Below are 19,393 nucleotides of genomic sequence, written 5' to 3'. Positions count from 1 at the left end.
CAGCATTCACTGTGCGCCCCAAATGACATGTCTACTTTATTCTTTGGGTTACTACGATTACGTGGATACCAAATTTGTATAGGTTTTATAATGTTTTCATACATTTAAAAAAATTAAAACCTCCTGTACAAAATATTTTTTTTCTTATTTTGCCATTTTCTGGCGGCAATAACTTTTTCATACTTTGGTGTACGGAGCTGTGGGTGGTGTAATTTTTTGCGACTTTTGATGGCGTTTTCAATGCTTTCATTTTTAGGACTGTGCAACCTTTTGATCACTTTTTATTAATTTTTTTATATTTTCCAAAAAGGCAAAAAAAAAGTCATTTTTGACTTTGGACGCTATTTTCCGTTACGGGGTTAAACGCAGTGAAAAACCGTTGTTATATATTGATAGATCAGACATTTTTTTTTTTTAACTTTTTTTTACTTTTACTATTTTTCAGACTCCCTGGGGTACTTTAACCCTAGGTTGTCTGATCGATTCTACCATATACTGCCATACTGCAATATGGCAGTATATGGGGATTTTACTCCTCATTCATTACAATGTGCTCTTTTTGGAGCCTTCAGCAGCATTGCCGGCGGCGATGGCCGTGAAAGCACCTGCGATCGGTGCTAGCACCGATCGCGGTTGTTACCGGTAAGCCTTTGCTGCAATATGCAAGCCCTCTCCATGCACCAGGACCCGGCCCATCGGGAAGGGGTTAAGCTTCCTTAAGATACCATACTCTGTTGATTGGCAAACAGGAGTGTATTGCTTATCTAGGTAGAAATGTAACTTCCATGTTCAAACTGAACTGTGAAGCCTTTCTATCTGCACACAGAAACTGCTTTTACTTCCGCAGATACTTTCTCTTTCTGTATCTCTTTTACACATTGCAGATTCTTGTCCTTGAAATTCATTTTCAGAACACATGCTTGTGTACATGGGTGCTAAGAAATCACAACTATCTTAATGTGAAACAGAGCTTATTTTGAAACAGACCTATAGCCTTCCCATGGATAGACCAAGAGTAACAGCTAGCTGGGGACTCAGCGATTTCCATTCTTATGCATACACTTAAATAATACAACAGTGTGGTAACTTAAACAATAAACATGTATTTAAAGTATCAATTTCATAATTACATACGCAGCAGTAGACAGCAAGTCACCTTATTTCTTTTGCTCATAGCCATAGCCAAAGTGTGTTGGGATGTACCAAACAAGCAGACTAGCTCCACTAGGCATGGCAGGTGCAGTATGATGAAGACCACAACACATGACGTTTCGGGACCTCCCCTTCCTCAGACAGGTTAGGGGAGGATCCTTATGGATACTACTATTGAGAAGTTATAATCCGTCACTTTGGTTGGTTATGTTAAAGAACCTTGAGATCTCCACTATTTTCCTTGTCAATAATTGTTCCATTGAAAAACAAGAAAAAGCCAGTTTCTCTCACCATCAGGTGCTCAATCCAGGGAAAGGTCTTCCACTCTCATGGATAGGGGAAATGCAAAAAAGTTGATTGGCACTCACATGTTCCATTTAAAAATTTTGTCCAGCTTTATTTATCCAAAATGGCACAGTACAAGTTAAAGGCAGAAGCAAGGATAGGGTGCAGTACACATCTACATCTGACGCATTTCAGATCATCAGGTCCTTAGGTCATAGGATAGTAATAGTTGTTCCATACCTGGAAAGAAAACACCTCTCCCATGATGAAAGCTACTATATCCAACTGTAAATGGGCCTGTGACAATGTTTTCGCCTACTAAATAGAACCTAACCCATGCACCACTCACTGTTATAAAATATTTTATGGAGGTCTTCCATCAATATAGTTTGAAAGAAAAAGGCATAAATAGCCCTCTTCCAATATGTGAATAACGTTTTATCAGTTGGACATACCCCCAAGTGAGGTATTTAGACATTTAAAGAGAACCTTTCAAGCAAATTAACCGAAAACTAAATATATTTCATAAACTGCCAATAGAAAGCATTGCCCATACCCCTACATTGTCTCTATATATGCCTGTTAACTTAAACAATCAGGTCCTAAAACTGTTTGCAACAGACCGATAAGATAAGTCCAATGAGACATTTTCATATTCAGCAGTCCAGCTTGTGCATAAGTGTCTGGCAGAGCCACACCCCCAGTGCTTGACTGATAGCCTGCATATGATGTGGCACGCCCCCTGCAGCCTATGTGAATGAAATACTCCTATACACATGATTGACCGTCTGTATAATGATGTGACACTCCTGCTGCTGGCGGCCACGACCCTTGCAGCCTGTGTTTGTATGAGAAATACAACTGCTACAGGATGCAGTCATGTGTATGGGAGAACACAGCAGGTTAAGTACTTGTTAAGCTAATGTATGTGTATCTCACATGTGTATAGGAGTAGATAGCATGTCAAAATAGTCCAAAGCAAATGTCCAGCTTACCTGTGGCTCATTACATTACAGCCCATTGCACGCGACTCACCCCAGACTCCAAGGAGTACAACAAAATAGGTCCAACATTCAGAGTTCAATTTCTCCTCCAATGTTTATTCATTAAAAACACTCCCATAGACAATGTATAACGCAGCGTACTTATTGACGCGTTTAGGTAGTAAGGCTTAGTCTTGATCTAAAGCAATGATGGACAAATACAGTGTAAAAAGTTCTCCTTTCCCAGCAATGGTTTTCGGCGGGAGAAACGTATCCTACTAGAACCATTAAACCTATAGGCAATGAAATGCTACAAATACATATAAAAGAGTTACAAAGACTTCATTAAAAAGAGGCTGACAAATATGATGCAATCTACAAGAGGACAAAGAAAACGTATGCATATGGTTAATAAAAGTAAATCTCGTAATACAATAAGTGGTTATATGCGCAGATTATGCTGCAAAAATTAGTAGAAAAAATACCTGAAAAATTTTATCCTACACACTTTGTCACAAGAGATTCTTTATAGTATAGTACTCATGAAATCTGTCATTTGGGAAATTATTATATCCAACCTTCCCCATTGTCTGCATTTAGAATACATAGATGTTCTTAAGTGTCTCCCAAACTATGTCATAATGACCCATTAAAGACACCAGTCAGTTTAGCCGTATGTGCATATGACATGAAATGCACAATTAAGATTAGCATATTCTGTAAATCATGTTCTATAAGTCAAAAATCTTTCCTATAATCCAAATCATATCATATGCACATAATACTCCATGTTACCGTCCATATGTACAATTATACACCAAATCTCCTGCATAATGTTATTTATCTTACTCGACTTCATTCTTTGCGATTGGGAATGGCTCACATGAATAAAAATCTAAGGATGCTGAGGAAGTAAATTACTGGGGGAATTCTGTCAGACTATATACTGGGGGCAAGGGGCTGAATAGCTATATACTGGGGGGAGGCTACGACCAATGCATTTCCCATCCTACGCTTTGGTCAAAAGGTTTCCATGGTTTTGTGGTAAAAGTAGGAGCCTTGGCTTATATTTGGGTTAGCTTATACTCAAGTATCATTTTTTAATTTAATTTTTACTTTACGTCCTCTAAAGTTCAGAATAGACCTTAAGGGACTTTATTTTTTCTTTTATTTCTATTTTAGATACCGTATATACTCATATATAAGCCAAGTTTTTCAGCACAAAAAATGGTGAAAAATCTCAAATCTGCTTATAAACAAGTCAATAAAAAAAATAAACTTACATACTCACCTTCCAGTGTCCCCAATGCTCGTCACGGCTTCTTGAGGCGGGTCCTCTTCTGTGTTCTTTCTGCTGTAACAGCCAGCAGAGTTGCGGCCATGCGATCTGTCGGTCGGCGCATACTATGATGTGGCCGCTGGTGACATCATAGTATGCCCTAGCCAGCAGATCACATGGACGCATCTCTGCCTGCTGTTACAGTGGAAAGAAGACAGAAGAGGACCCGCGACGAGCATTGGGAAGCCACAACGAGCTTCGGGGACATTGGAAGGCTGTATACTTAAGGGGGCTGGCTGCATACCTAAGTATACCTATAATGTATAATATTAATAAGAATCTTTATTTATATACTACCATCATATTACCAAGTGCTTTACAAATCAAAGGAGACATATTCAAATATAATGTTACATTAAAGAGTACAGGCAGTCCCCGATTTACGTACAAGATAGGTTCCATAGGTTTGTACAATTTGTAGCGAAAGTCAAAACTGTATATTTTATAATTTTAGTTCCAGACAAAAAAAATGTTTTGCCCCAATGACAATTTTGCTGTAATGAGACCATGGATTATTAATAAAGCTTCATTAAAGACACTTTACAGCTGATGATTACAGTCTGGGACTATAGCAAAGCTTCCAGAGAGCTTCACTAGAAATCACAGAGGGCAGAGAGATCCGTCTTTAACTAGCTGTTGTCTGTAAGTCGGCTGTCCTTAAGTAGGGGAGCGTCTGTACAAACATTCATATGGAACAATAGAAGTGAGGGCCCTGCTCGTGCAGGAGCTCACAGTCTATGATGATGAGGGGGTGACAGCGGAGGTAAAAGAGATTGTATAATGGTCCAGCCATTTCTTATAAGGGAATAGTATAAAATAATTTAATAAATAAAAATTATGCTGCTTAAAACACCCATCAACCGCCATCTTATTTACATGGTCCAAGGTGAAAGTGACTGCAGAGAAGACTGGAGCGTGGTATATATTTGGTGTTTGCTGCATAACAGATGGGAGATAGGACATAGGATGGGTTAGTAAAGGGAGAGGTGAGAGGTTTCATGCAGTTGGCGAGTGTTATAGGCTTGCCTAAAGAGATGGGTTTTAAGAGCACGTCTGAACATTTGGAGGGTGGGTAATAGTCTGATAGTCCAGGGAAGGGCATTCCAGAAAACTGGAGCAACTCGGGAGACGTCCTGGAGACATGCATGGGAGGTTTAAATTAAGGTAGAGATTAATCTAATTTCATTGTATACAATTTCTTCAATTTTGACTCCATATACATCACATTTACATATATAGAAAACCCTAACATTGTCTCTATTACTGACAATAGATCATTTCACAGCTTATTTCTGTATCCTATCTGCAAAGCACATGCCTAGAAATCTCTCTAAAAACCTCAGTTGCTACCTATGCCCATGAAGCTGGTAGTTATCTGTTTTAAATAAAAACAAAAGACAGAATAACCATAAGTACAATCACTGCATTCCTCTATGGATGCATGGGGAGGAGTAGATGTCCATGGAGGCATGATATGACTTGTTGTGATCAGATACATATATGGGGTAGATTTTGTAAATATAAGTAGGTAAAAGACTTTAGATGACATCACGCTGATCACATGACATAACATGCTGATTGGTAAGAATGAGGCATGGAAGATGTAGAAGTGAGTGTTTGGTAACCTGTCCCTAGCTGGGGTAACAGATTCCCTTTAACCCCTTAACGACCTGGCCTTTTTTAGTTTTTTCACTTCCATTTTTCACTCACCAACTTCAAAAAGAGCTGAGTTATGGCTTATTTTCTGCGTAACAAATTGCACTTCATAGTGACGGTATTTAATATTCCATGGCATGTACTGGGAAGCGGGAAAAAAATTCCAAATGCAGTGAAAATGGTGAAAAACCACATTTGAAACGTATTCTTGTGGGCTTGGATTTTGCAGCTTTCACTCTGCATCCCAAATGACATGTCTACTTTATTCTTTGGGTTGGTACGATCACGTGGATACCAAATTTGTATAGGTTTTATAATGTTTTCATACATTTAAAAAAATGAAAACCTCCTGTACAAAATATTTTTTTTTGCCATCTTCTGGCGCCAATAACTTTTTCATACTTTGGTGTACGGAGCTGTCATTTTTTGCGTATTTTGATGGCATTTTCATTGCTATAATTTTTGGGACTGTGCGACCTTTTGATCACTTTTTATTAATTTTTTTATATTTTTCAAAATGGCAAAAAAAATTTTGAATTTGGACGCTATTTTCCGTTACGGGGTTAAACACAGTGAAAAAACGTTATTATATATTAATAGATCGGGCATTTTTGGACGCAGCGATACCTGATGTGTTTATGATTTTTACTGTTTATTTATATTTATATCAGTTCTAGGGAAAGGGGGTGATTAGAATTTTTAGGTTTTTTTATTATAATTTTTTTTTAACTTTTTTAATTTTTACTTTTACACTTTTTCAGACTCCCTAGGGTACTCTAACCCTAGGTAGTCTGATCCATCCTATCATATACTGCCATGCTGCTGTATGGCAGTATATGTGGATTTTACTCCCCATTCATTACAATGTGCAATTAGCATATTGTAATGCATGGGTTAAAACAAAGAAGCCTCGGGTATTCTGAACACCCAAGGCTACCATGGCGACGAATCGCCGCTCCCAGTGACATCATCGGGGAGCGACAATCTTTTTGAAGCCGCCGGCAGCATTGTTACCGGTAAGCCTTTGCTGTAATATGCAGCAAAGACTTACCAGCTATGGAGAGGGCTCGGCCCGCGAGCCCTCTCCGTGCACTGGGACCCGGCGCGTGCCGTACTAGTACGGCACGCATCGCGAAGGGGTTAATATAGTGGATACATCCATTTGACTTCCATCTTAGATTTTCTTAGATGGTGTCATTGCTTGACTACTGTATTACTGAAAATTTACATGAAGTGCTCACTAGTTTCAAGTATTTAGTGCCATTTCTACAAACTATTGGTAACTTGTTTTACTTATTTATATCTGCTTTATTTTAAAAGTTTTTAGGACCTCAAACCGGTACATTGTGCCAATTATTCTAGTTTAGCTGCATCATTACAGGATTTTGTAATATTAAATATCATACAGTAAAGAAACAATTCCGATTTCCAGACTATGTTGCTCAGTATAAGCATATCTTGTCATTTCACATCACTCCATTCAATTTTTTATCAGAGATGTCAATAAAACACAAGTATACATTTTCTGAAATGAACATGTAGCATGGGATTCTTGATTTCAGTTTTATCTTTTAACATTGTGAACTGAGAATTTTGAATTTCCCCAGGACATTATTTTCCTATATCTCCCAATATGCTCTGTCTTTCATGAAGGGTTTTACCTTTGAATACTGTAGTATGTTATGGGCAATCCTCTATTGTGCAATTAGCTGACAGCATTATTGATTGTGTTACGAGAAATCTCTCGGGACCAATGTTGACATAAATATTGACTTGGAGTTCCATCTCATTGATAAATGTATTTCATATCTCACAGATAAATTTTGCATCTTTATTGACAGCATTAAATAATCGAGAGGGGTCTAATGATGTTACGATTATTTATTCAGGTCTTTCTAACTTTATCAACTTTATGTTGATAAAGTGTGAACAATTCAATACAAAAAAATGACAATATAAAAAAAATACACAACATGGACAACAAAAATGAATGTGTTGTCACTACTTCCACTCTGACAAAAAAATAAGTATTGGTGGATAGAGAACTACTGCAAAAACCACAGGCGTGCTTTCTGAAAATAGAGAATTTTTTGATTTGCTTTTTTGATTTAACAACTCTATTGATGTTTGCAATGAGTAGACCTCAGAAGTGGGAATTATCATGGACAGTGACTTCTCTGTACAATATATGACTCAATTACACCTAGTATGTATGGAGCACTGCAGATTAAGTAGTGCATTAAAATAGAATAATATCATGATATTATAACCTCAAAAGTAATGATATAATACATAAAGCTCCAAAAAAGTTGTTATGAAGTCAAGTTCTCACCTTTATAGATAGCAAAGAATTGGAAAGTTCATATCTAAGATTATGTCATTTTGTTGTTTTTCCTAGAAAAAAAATACCTGTTGTGAAATTCCTCTATTAATGTTTATTACAATAAGCAAAGTGGTGCCTTCCATTACAAGTACCATTAACTGGTTTATTATTGTAGCTTAAGATGCGGGTGATTATGACCGAAACACAATAAAAAAAAATCTGCAAGTTAAACAAATTCTTCTGTTGTTTAATAGCCTTATTTTGTGTTGTGCTTCTAGTAGTAATTACTAATGCAGGTGCTTAATTCCCTTTGTGATCAACCAACAATTAACATTATTGCTTAGCATTCCATAATCAGAAAAGTGTTAACATCACCTATTCCGTTCATGCTGTGTATTTAATAAAACTATATGGCCGTTAATAGCAATTAATAAGGATCACAAAGGTAAAAAAAACTGTGATAATTTAGTCTAATAAATGAAAGTTAAGATACATGTAAAGAAAAGGTTTATGGTAGAGTTAACAGCAGCCTTTAGTGGCAAAACCGAATCCTATTTCTAAATAATCATGCAAATATTTTGTCATCTTATTAACCTGTTTAATCTACATATCTACTGGAGCAGAACAGATATCACCTCCGGCCAGAGTAAACAAACAGGCGGCATATTAATTGTGCTTTAGTGCACTCTGCTCAGTGTTGTAGATGGCTAAAAGAGTGTTACCATTAGTACAGATTGCTTTAGAAGCCAAACTTTCTTTATACATTACAGTATAACACTTCAAGATAGATTTTATGTAAAAAGTATAAATCTACAGAAGACTAGCTAAAGATTCATTCAGGTTATATTAAGTAACCTGGAGTAACAAAGTTGTCTTTTGCCACATCTATTGAGTGTGCTTTACTATTCTTAGGAACTTTTATGGTCTGATAATAAGGGGGTGTGAATTTACAGTATAAAGATGGTGCACCAAAAAATGAAGTCGGTGTACCAAAACAATGAGACTTATTTACTAAGGGTTCCGTAGCCGCATTTTTGTCGGGTTTCGGACTTTTCGGGGATTGCGCCAGGGAATGTGTCGCACTTGCACCGGCTTTCGCACGACACAAATCACATACATACACCGAGAGGAAAATGGTGAACTCCGGCGGATCTGATCGGGGGAAGTGATACATGCAGGCTATCGGGCGCACAATCTTCATGAATCGCAGCAATGCCCCAATGTATTCATTTGGCGTAAAATTACTAGATGATGCAAAGTTTCACTAGACAGTCTTAATCTAGGACAGATTTATCATCCATCAAATGTCTGCATTTTGTGGGCCCCAAGAACTGGACTATGTGCCGTTGCTTGTGACCCATCTTCCTCCAGAGGAAGTGGCTTACCAGGCTCCAAGGACAGACATGAAAAGAAACTGCCTGTGGTGTTGGCACAGTGCACTCAGTCCTGAAGTGGTGTTGCATGGTGTCTCACAGTACACACACCACACCATGAATGTGCCCGGGGATCGCAACAGGACCGGGTAAGTAAATGTGCCCCATTGTCTTCATTCCTTGTGTTGTTCTTTTACAAAAAATATTACTACACACATTTAAAAATTAGGAAAAGTTCTGAGAATATATAAATGAGAAATTAAAAGTAGTTTAACTTTTTGAAGGAGTTCCTGATGATTCCCCTTGCCTACAGCCGCAGAAATAAATTCAACTGTATGCTAATTAATTGCAGAGGCTACTGGGGGTTTGTAGTAGGCCCAGATAGCTCCGAGGCCAAAGGCTACTCCACACACTTCAGAGTAGCTGTTGCATTCCTGTTGCATGTCTCTAGCAGGAAGAGAGCTCTGTGCAAGCTCAGTAGCTCCATTTCCGCTGCCAGAGATGCTCCCAGCGCTCTGTCCATGCGCAGTAGCTACTTTCCGTCTGCTGGCAGCTTGCCAGCAGCAGGGAAACTCTGCCCATGTGCAGAGCTCACAAGCAGCAGGCGCTTCTCCAGAAGCAGAACAGGAGTTACTACACTTGTGTAGAGCTTGTTGCTGCATTAGACACATAACTAGAATGCAATGAGGAATGGGTAGGCGGCTCTGAAGGGACTACTGGAGGTAGAGCAGCCCCTCCAGCAGCTGCTTCCAAGCATTAGGAAAAATGGGGAACATGGGAAATCTATATTGGGAACTACTTCAAAAAGTAGTTTCTTGATGGTAGATTTCCTATAAACCAATTTCAGTGTCTTCCAACAATCAGTGTCTTGTTTAATTTGAACCTTCCATTCCAGTCCCTAGGAATTATTCTGATTTGCACCTATTCTCTGGGTGTATTTTTTCACCCATAGTCAAATACAATTCAATGTTTTATCTCTTCGATGGAGCCAATATCAAGTTATAATGGCTCCACGGAGAAACTGAAACAATGTATAGTACTTATGACTATGGGTGAATAAAAGTTTCTGTTTTTTTACAATTGAAGTGCTGCTTTAATGGACAGTTTATTTCTTTGGATGGTCACTGGCTACTGAATCAGGGTACACCTGCCAATCTTTGGGCTTGGACCCCTACACTTCGCTGTGGTGCTCCTGCTACTTTTTTCTTTACATTGCCTTACTGCATATACAGTAACTTTCACTTTCTTTTCTCTAATCCTTCACTGATATCTCCTACTGTCTATGTAATCCTTCACCACTTGATACAATTAAACAGGTTTTTATGCACACAGATACAACCTGCTTCCAGTACATATCAGGGATCTGTAGGACACTGCAGAATATGATGGAACTATGTATATATAGTGCTATATATATATAAAGCTCTAAGATTATAATTAAAGTTACTGTTACTGTCAGTGGTGTAACAAGGAATGAATGGTCCATCCACCCCCCAACCAGAGCACCTCCTCTGCCGTTTTGCACATATATAAGGGTCCATATATAATGCCCGTATGTCAGGTCTGCCACACAGAAAGAACACATTGCAAAGGATGGAAATCCTTCTATTATATGCAAATATGATGCAAGGACTACTCATCAGCCAGCTGGACAGCTAAGACAGTTTATACAGTGCTGGAGCTGCAGTCCAGCCGGCTGATGAGAAGTTCTTGCATCATATTTTGCAATAATGAAAGGATTTCCATCCTTTTCAAGGTGTAGGTCTGTGGGGTCAGGCCGACATACAGGCCTGTATCCACAGGCTAAATGAGTCCAGAGGCCCTATCACAGCCTCCCCTCACTAATAACATGTCCAGCAGTGGTCTCCCCTCACTAACAATATGTCCCATCAGCCAGGGCCGCACCTGCCATGAGGCAAGTTGAGATTACTGCCTCAGGCGGCACGCCTCCCGCTGGACGAGGGTTCCGATCTTCCTCCCTCTGGCCAGCATCGAGCTCCCACTGGCCGGCATCAAGCTCCCATCCCCGCCGCCGACACAGTGCTTCTGTGCTGGCACCGAACTTCTGCCCTCTGGCATTAAGCTCCCGCCCACTGGTCGGCACCGTGTTCCAGCCCTCTATCCCCACACCTTTGCTCCCCACATACCTCCGCTTCCCACATAGCTACCACACCTGGCTCCCCTCACCTCCGCATCCTGGCTCCGGCATCAAGCTCCCACCCTCTGGGTGGCTAGCATCAGGCTCCCATGGACCTGCGGGCGGCTCCCGCCTCCCCCTCCACTACCGGCCTCCTGTCTCCCCTCCGCTTCCGGCTTACCCCCCATCCACTCCCAGAACATTCATGCTTTGCTCCACACAATTCCTCCTCCCACCTTCCTGCTCAATGCATATGACAGGAAGTGGAGCTGCATGAGTGTGGAGCAGAGGAGACTGAGACAGGTACAGACTGGCTGCATCTGCAAACAGGCACAGACTTATCCCACTGTAGGCTTATTTAGTGGGATATGTGGCCCGGGGACCCCTTCTCTCCCTTATTGGGTGCTGCTCATGTACATGGTGTTTGCTCTCCTGCTTAGATGCATATGTGCTCAGCACGCTTTGAGAAGGGATGCAATCCGCTACATCTACTACTTCTATTGCCTGGGAGGGGGTAGGATGAAATGAAGTAGCTTGCTATGTCTTTCCGTCCTGCCTTATTCATCAGATATGACGTATAATGGTCACACAGAGGTATAAACTATGGGGCAGATTTACTTACCCGGTCCGTTCGCGATCCAGCGGCGCGTTCTCTGCGCTGGATTCGGGTCCGGCCGGGATTTAATAAGGTAGTTCCTCCGCTGTCCACCAGGTGGCGCTGCTGCGCTGAAAAGCATCTAAACGCGCTGGAGTTCACCGGCTCGGGCTAAGTGAAGGTAAGCGCGTCCCGAGCGACACATTTTCCGTTCTTAAATGCGGCGTTTTTTTCGAATACGTCGGGTTTTCGTTCGGCCACGCCCCCCGATTTCTGTCGCGCGCATGCCGGCGCCGATGCGCCACAATCCGATCGCGTGCGCCAAAATCCCGGGGCAATTCAGGTACAATCGGCGCAAATCGGAAATATTCGGGTAACACGTCGGGAAAACGCGAATTGGGCCCTTAGTAAATGACCCCCTATGTCTCCTTCTGCCACTTAATGTCAATGTATACTGAGGAGCTTTCCTGATATATACGATGAGTGTACACAAAAAACTTGAACTCAGCATAATACTATTAGTCGGCCAAAAGCAAAGGTAAAGAATGACATATAGAGATAAATAGATGAATACTTTTTATTGTCTTTTCAAAATTAAAAACAAAAAATGACATTAAGAAATGGTTAACATTGATTAATAGTTTATACGAAGTAAAAGTTAAAGAAATGTGTTCTGATATGTCTTCCCGTGAGGCGCCCACTGCTGTGCAGTCACATAATTGTTCTTATCATTAGCCATCATCAGCAGGCAAATTTAACCTGTTAATGTTTTCCAACCTATCATTTACAACTAACACATGCTTCTATCTTATCTGTTATCTGCAAGACCTAACCTTGTTCTCCCACATTAGCACTTGTTAAGGACATGGTGCAGTCATTTGCTGTCTAGTTAGTTACCAAGAGACTATACAGTGTCCCTTATGTAACATGGGCTTGTTACATGATCAAATAAACTTGTAAAATATAGGATTATAAAACTTGTAGATACACTGTAACTTCCCCAATGAGGCAGCCACATCCGCAGCCAATAATTGGAATTCTTGATCTCATCTCGGCATGCGTTATGATGGTGTCAAAACCGGAGTCATTTTATTTAATGTATCAATGTTGTCCCTAACAACATTGTATCTGTATATAGCTAAGATAAATAATTGATGAAGACGCTGAAACATTAATGTATGACCACATGATGCAGTCACAGATGTGATCAGAATAAGTCTAAAATATAGCCATAAGGCAGTCTGAGTTTGCTCTAACACTGTTAACGTTCAATACATAGAGAGTGAGAAAGAGAGGAAGACTGGCCCAAACCACTTTGCGGTTATTTCATTGCAATGGCACCTGTCAAAAGAAGGGATTAATTAGGCAAGAAATAAAAAGTGACTTCTTGGCATTGTAGCTTGTTTACACTATATTTCTGGTCATGGTTTCATGGGAGGGGAAAAGCTGCTGCTCTCTGCTCATAGAGGAGGAGGTCATGTGACAGTGAATGTAGCAGAACTGGGAGTGTACAGAACAGTGAATACAGATGTCTTCTGTACAGAATAGTGAGGTACAAGATCCCCCTGTTCCCTAACAGTCCTGCCATCCCAATCTGTGATTCCAAAGAACTTTCTGTCTCTGTCCCTGCACCCTATGCTGCTCCTCTCCCCCATCTTGTCATTGGCAGTATCAGCTCTATGTAGATTAGCTATTAACCCTTAGTATTGACAAAGCACAGGTTACAGACTCCATGTAACCGGTGTACTAATAATTTCTTCCACTTATTACATGTTCCCTGCTCCTCCATGTGATGGAAGCTGCCAGGCTTGTCACCACATACATCCTGTATGTGCACTGTGCAGTGTTCACTGGATTTACATGTGGGAAAGTAAATGGATTTCATGCTAGATTACTTTGAGAGAGAATGCAAGGCATCATGGGATCTGTGGGCAAGCCAACTGAACTCAGCCTGAGGGCATAGACTGACAGACATTACTCTCCGCCAACTTCACCTCTGGTGAGAAAAATTCTTGTCAAACATTTTTAGAACAGAAAATGCCTAGAGAGTACATAGTTGCACGTGTGTTGCACCACATTTAGCAAAATGGGGGAGATTATTTATGCTTTCTCTACCAGGGGCAAAGGGTTAGACTCTAGCTGTAATCTCAGGCAGGTCAGACCTGGTCAAAACAGGCCTGACCTGAGGCATATTGGGGCACATTTACAAAGAATGTAGGAAACTGCACTAAAAGTGCTTTGCCTGTATAAATTGCTCGATGTGCCAGAGATCATGAATCTGGCACTTCCTTGCACTGGTACGACAGAGTTCACCAACTTTTTTGTGGTGCACCTTTAACATAGGGCATGCAACAGAGAGGCTGCATTTTAAATCTGGCGCACAGTCTGACTGAGCACTGGAATGCCCCCTAGTTTGTGTTGCATGGTGCCTAGTGCAGCGGTACCACAAAATGGTTGCATGCAACACATTTGTGGTGCAGAAACTCCTTAAATACCTGTGCAAGCAGTTTCTGCAAAGTCTGACAGAAAACCGGCGCAGAGCCCTAAGTAAATGTGCCCCATTGTGTCCACATCTAGTAGAAGTCTGGACCCTATTAATAAGTCCTGGAACCAGATTGCCAGCAGGAAAATTTTTAGACTGGCATCTGAAGCCCCCACCCCCCGACCCGCATCCACCCCCTGTTAAAAAAGTTCTTCCTTGCATATCTTCTCCAGTTTCCTCAGATTGGATGGTGAATGTTGGTGGAAGCCATTTTCAAGTCTCTTCAGATATGCTCAATTGGGTTTAGGTCAGGGCACTGGCTGGGCCAGTCAGGAATGGTCACAGAGATGTTCTAAAGCCACTGCTTTGTTATTTTAGCTGTGTGCTTAGGGTCAATGTCTTGTTGGAAGGTGAACCTTTTGCCAGTCTGAGGTCCACAATCATCTTTCCCTTTAATTGCAACCATCTGTCCTGTCCCTGCATCTAAAAAACACTCCTAGAGCATGATACTGCCACCGTCATGTTTCACTGTTAGAATTGTATTTGGCAGGTAATGAAGTGCCTGGTTTTTCCACACATACCACTTAGAGTCCAAACTTTGTTTAATCAGACCAGAGAATCTTATTTATCATAATCTGGGAGTCTTTGTGTTTTTTTTTTCTTTGTTGCAAGCCGTATGCAGGTTTACATATGTTTTGCACTGAGGAGAGGCTTCCATCTGCAAACTTTGCCATAATGCCCTGACTGGTGGAGGACTGCAGTGATAGTTGGCTTTTTGAAACTTTCTCCCATCTCCCTAATGCATCTCTGGAGCCCAGCCACAGTGATCTTGGGGCTCTTCTTTACCTCTCTCACAAAGGCTCTTTTCCCACAATAGCTTATGGTTGGACAGGTCATCCCAAATGACTTCCATTTAAGGATTATGGAGGCCACTGGGCTCTTAAGCACCTTGAGTGCTGTAGAAATTCTTTTGTAACCTTGGACAGATATGTGCCTTGCTGCAATTCTATCTCTGAGTTCCTTATGCAGTTCCTTAGACCTCATGATTCTCATGTGTTTTGACATGCACTGTGAGCTGTGTTGTCTTACATAAACAGGTCTGTACATTTCCTAATATAGTCAAATCAGTTTAATTAAACACAGCTGGACTTCAAAGAAGAAGTAGAACCATCTCAAGGAAGATTAGATTGAAATGGACAGCATGTGAGTTAAATATGCGTGTCTGAACATTTACGACCATGTTATATTTCAGTTTTTCTTGTTTTATAAATTAGCAAAATTACCTACATTTCTGTTTTTTTATATAAATATGGGGGGCAAAGTTTACAATAATTAATGAAAAAAGAACTTTTATGATCTTATTAATTGGCTGCAATGAAACAAAGAATGAAAAATTTAACCCCTTAATGCTCTGCGCCGTAGCTCTACGACGCAGAGGTATAAGGAGTGTATGAAGAGGGTTCACGGGCTGAGTCCTCTTCATACAAGGGTGGGGGTTTTTGCATATTGCAGCAAACCCCCACCGCTGATAACCGCGGTCGGTGCTTGCACCGATCGCGGCTATTAACCTTTTCATTGCCGCCGGCAAAGTCGCCGGCGGCGCTATATGGTAGGAGCGATCTAACCATCTAGGGTTAATGTAAAATTCAAATAACCCTAGAACTGATAGAAAACATAATAAACAGTAAAAATCACAAACATATTAGGTATTGCCGTGTCCCAAAATGCCCAATCTATCAAAATATAAAAACGGTTACGGCCGGCGGTGACCTCCAAGGCGGGAAATGACGCCCAAATGTCCGAAATGCGACTTTTACACCTTTTTACATCACATAAAAAATGAAATAAAAAATGATCAAAATGCACAGACCTCAGAATGGTAGCAATGAAAATGTCGGCTAATTTTGCAAAAAATGACTCCTCACACATCTCGGTGCACCAAAGTATGAAAAAATTATTAGCTTCAGAAGATGGCAAAAATTTTTTTTCTTTTTTGTACACATTCGTTTAATTTTTGAAAATGTATTGAAACACAATAAAACCTATATAAATTTGGTATCACCGCGATCGCACCGAGCCAAAGAATAACGCTGGGGTGTTATTTTGAGTGCACAGTCAAAGTCGAAAAAACTCAGCCCACAAGAACGTGACGGTTTATTTTTTCAATTTTTCCACATTTGGAATTTTTTTTCAGCTTCGCAGTACACGGCATGTTTAAATAAATAACATTACGGGAAAGTAAAATTTGTTACGCACAAAATAAGCCCTCACACAGGTCTGTACACATAAAAATGAAAAAGTTATGGGTTTTTGAAATGGAGAGCGAGAAATGAGCGGAAAAACCCTGCGTCCTTAAGGGGTTAAAGAGGTCTGAGTACTTTCCATACCCACTGTAACTGCAGCACCAGAACAAAGATCCATACAATTATTCTATAATCTTATTTTAAACAACACAGTTGATATCACTGTACCTCAAGCATCAACTGGGTGTTACATATGACACGATAATACACAAATCACTCAAAAGGTACAGTTTAGATGTGCAAAAAACTGGAATGAGGATTTTGGGCAGCACAAAGATGGGGAGGAAATTTGGAAGTATGTGATGCAAACGCCAGCTTTTGTATTGAATAATGGATGTCACAGAATTTCTTCCGTTTTTTATAATACACAGATTAATTAGGACACCAGATTGGATGTTTAAGGTGGGACCTAGGAAAGATATAGAAAAATGTGGAACATTCAGCACTCATGAGAAGCCACCAGGATGCATGTACAGTAAAAGCAGTTCTTCTTTATTGACATCTCAGGAACATTACAAAAATTAATGTGCAATCTTTGTTTGGGATTTTACAGTTGTCTCCTTCATTACGTGCACCGAGACTGATATCAGAAGGCCACAAACTACAAGTGTTGCGGTGAGCTGAACACACAGCTGTTAGGTGTAACTTCATTTTTTATAGGAAAGATATATAACATATAGATATAGGAATGTGTAGAATGTGAATGTAATGTGAATATAGAATGTGTAGACATAGGAATGTTTAAATTGTAAATTAGAAAAGCTGATTGGGCCCATATGTTCCGGGGGCTTTTTAGGTATTGTGAAGATGTATTTGACACTATAAATTGAATATTTAATATTACAATGTATTGGATCCATGGATATATGCGTGATTGAGGTCTCAACATCATATGAGATTAAGCCAAAAATATTTATGTATTTACTTTTTTTTTGTTTTTATTATGTGGCTCTAAGTAGTCCAGGGTGGAGTGGATAGTGATAGCGATAGTGTCATCACATAATTTACATCACTAGATTTGCTGTACAATGTGGTGGACATAAAAGTCAACCCTATTTCAAATAGCAGGGGCTCAGGGTCTTAAAGCAAAATCAATTTCAATGGGGCATATTTACTTATCCGGTCCATTCGCGATCCAGCGGCGCATTCTCTGCGGCGGATTCTGGTCCGGCCACGCCCCCCGATTTCCGTTGCGTGCATGCCAGCGCAGATGCACCACAATCCGATCGCGTGCGCCAAAATCCCGGGGCAATTCAGGGGAAATCGGCGCAAGTTGGAAATATTCGGGTAACACGGGTAACATATTTGCGTAACCCCCAATGTCTTTACTACATACATGGCATCAGTATACAAGTTGCAGAACATCACTTTAATTCTAATAAAACAAGTGTCTTACATTTCTTTAATGTCTAATTAGGTAAATAAGGAAAAAGAAATGTTATCATTAGCAAAAAAATGTAAAATGTAAACCAGGCAAGAGAAGATAGAGAATACAAGAATTTAGCAAGGAAATGAAAGTAGAATAGACGCACATAGCAGCTGACACCGAACCGTAAATTAGGATAGTAAAAATAGCACATCAAGAAAAACAGTCCCCAAGAGAGCAACTAAATCAAGTAGGTGCAAGTTTGCACACACAAGAAAACAGACAGATATGACAGAAAATAAGACAGTCATTGTGGTGGCCATTAAAGCGTTTTCCTGATTGTTTCTGTATTGTTAGAACTAAAGTGAACTTAAAAATCTGCACTTCACACAAAGAAAACCAATCTAGAACTACATACTGGACTTGTAACACTCCTGCTGTTTAGCATTACAATCTTCAACAGCTCAATATAATAGTCAAATGTATTATCCCATACCTCTCCGTAAGTCTCTGACAGTCAAGCACACGTCTTCTATAAATAGTGTATTGAATGTGCTTAATGGAAGCACTTGTTACACTCCGGGTAATGAGACCACACATCGTACGAAAGCAAGTCCCAAAAGAAAATTCTTATTCCACGCCTGCCTTTAGAAATCAAACATATTTTTGCCAGTCCCAGGCTCTATATGTAATTTCTAAAGCAAATAAGTAAATATGGTATTATTATTAAGCAGCAGAGTTGTTTCCTTAAAAATGCTGAAAGATACTTAAAAATACTACAATCTCTTTTTTTAACCAAGAATTGGATATATATTATTAAAGGAGTTGTTCCTTTGACAAGACAAGACCCCACGTGTATGAATAAGTATCAGGGTCATAAGTAAACACTGTGTGGCCCCATAGGAATGGGGCCCATGTTACAACATATTTAGTAGCACATTTCTTATGTACTCGTTGCAGTGATCTCTTCGTACAGGCATAATAATCACAGCAATGTCATAGTACAGAAAATACACACAATGGTGTTAGTGCAAATAATACACACAGCAATGTCAAAGTAAGGAGGATTATCAAGACAGTGATGTCACAGTACAGTGAATACACATAACGATAACACTGTACAGACATTATGAAAACAGTGATATCACAGTACAGGTAAGGCATGCAGGGATAATAAACAGTGATTTCACTGTGCAGGGAAGTAGATGCAGTGAAGTCAGCGATAATAATGAGAGGATTGTCATAGTAGAGGAATAATAGATATTGTGATGTTACAGTACTGAGATAATAAGCAGTTATGTCACAGAATAGAAATAATAAGACACAATGATGTCCCAGTTCTGATATAATAAGCAGTGATGTCACAGAATAGGAATAAGGGATGTTACAGTACTGAGGT

General features: G+C 40.0%; 1 protein-coding gene across 1 annotated transcript in view; it reads right to left on the bottom strand.

Annotated features, from left to right (window-relative positions):
• SI (sucrase-isomaltase) overlaps window positions 1-18,509 on the bottom strand; it is a 180,484-nt gene extending 161,975 nt beyond the window's left edge. The window contains exon 1 of the mRNA XM_072142894.1: window positions 18,491-18,509. The gene's annotated coding sequence lies outside the window, so the exon portion shown is untranslated. The remainder of the gene's footprint in view (window positions 1-18,490) is intronic.
• Between the last annotated feature and the right edge of the window lie 884 nt (window positions 18,510-19,393).

This window comes from Engystomops pustulosus, chromosome 3, assembly GCF_040894005.1.
Source record: "Engystomops pustulosus chromosome 3, aEngPut4.maternal, whole genome shotgun sequence".
Taxonomy (NCBI): Eukaryota; Metazoa; Chordata; class Amphibia; order Anura; family Leptodactylidae; genus Engystomops; species Engystomops pustulosus.
This window is presented reverse-complemented; position numbering and strand designations above follow the sequence as displayed.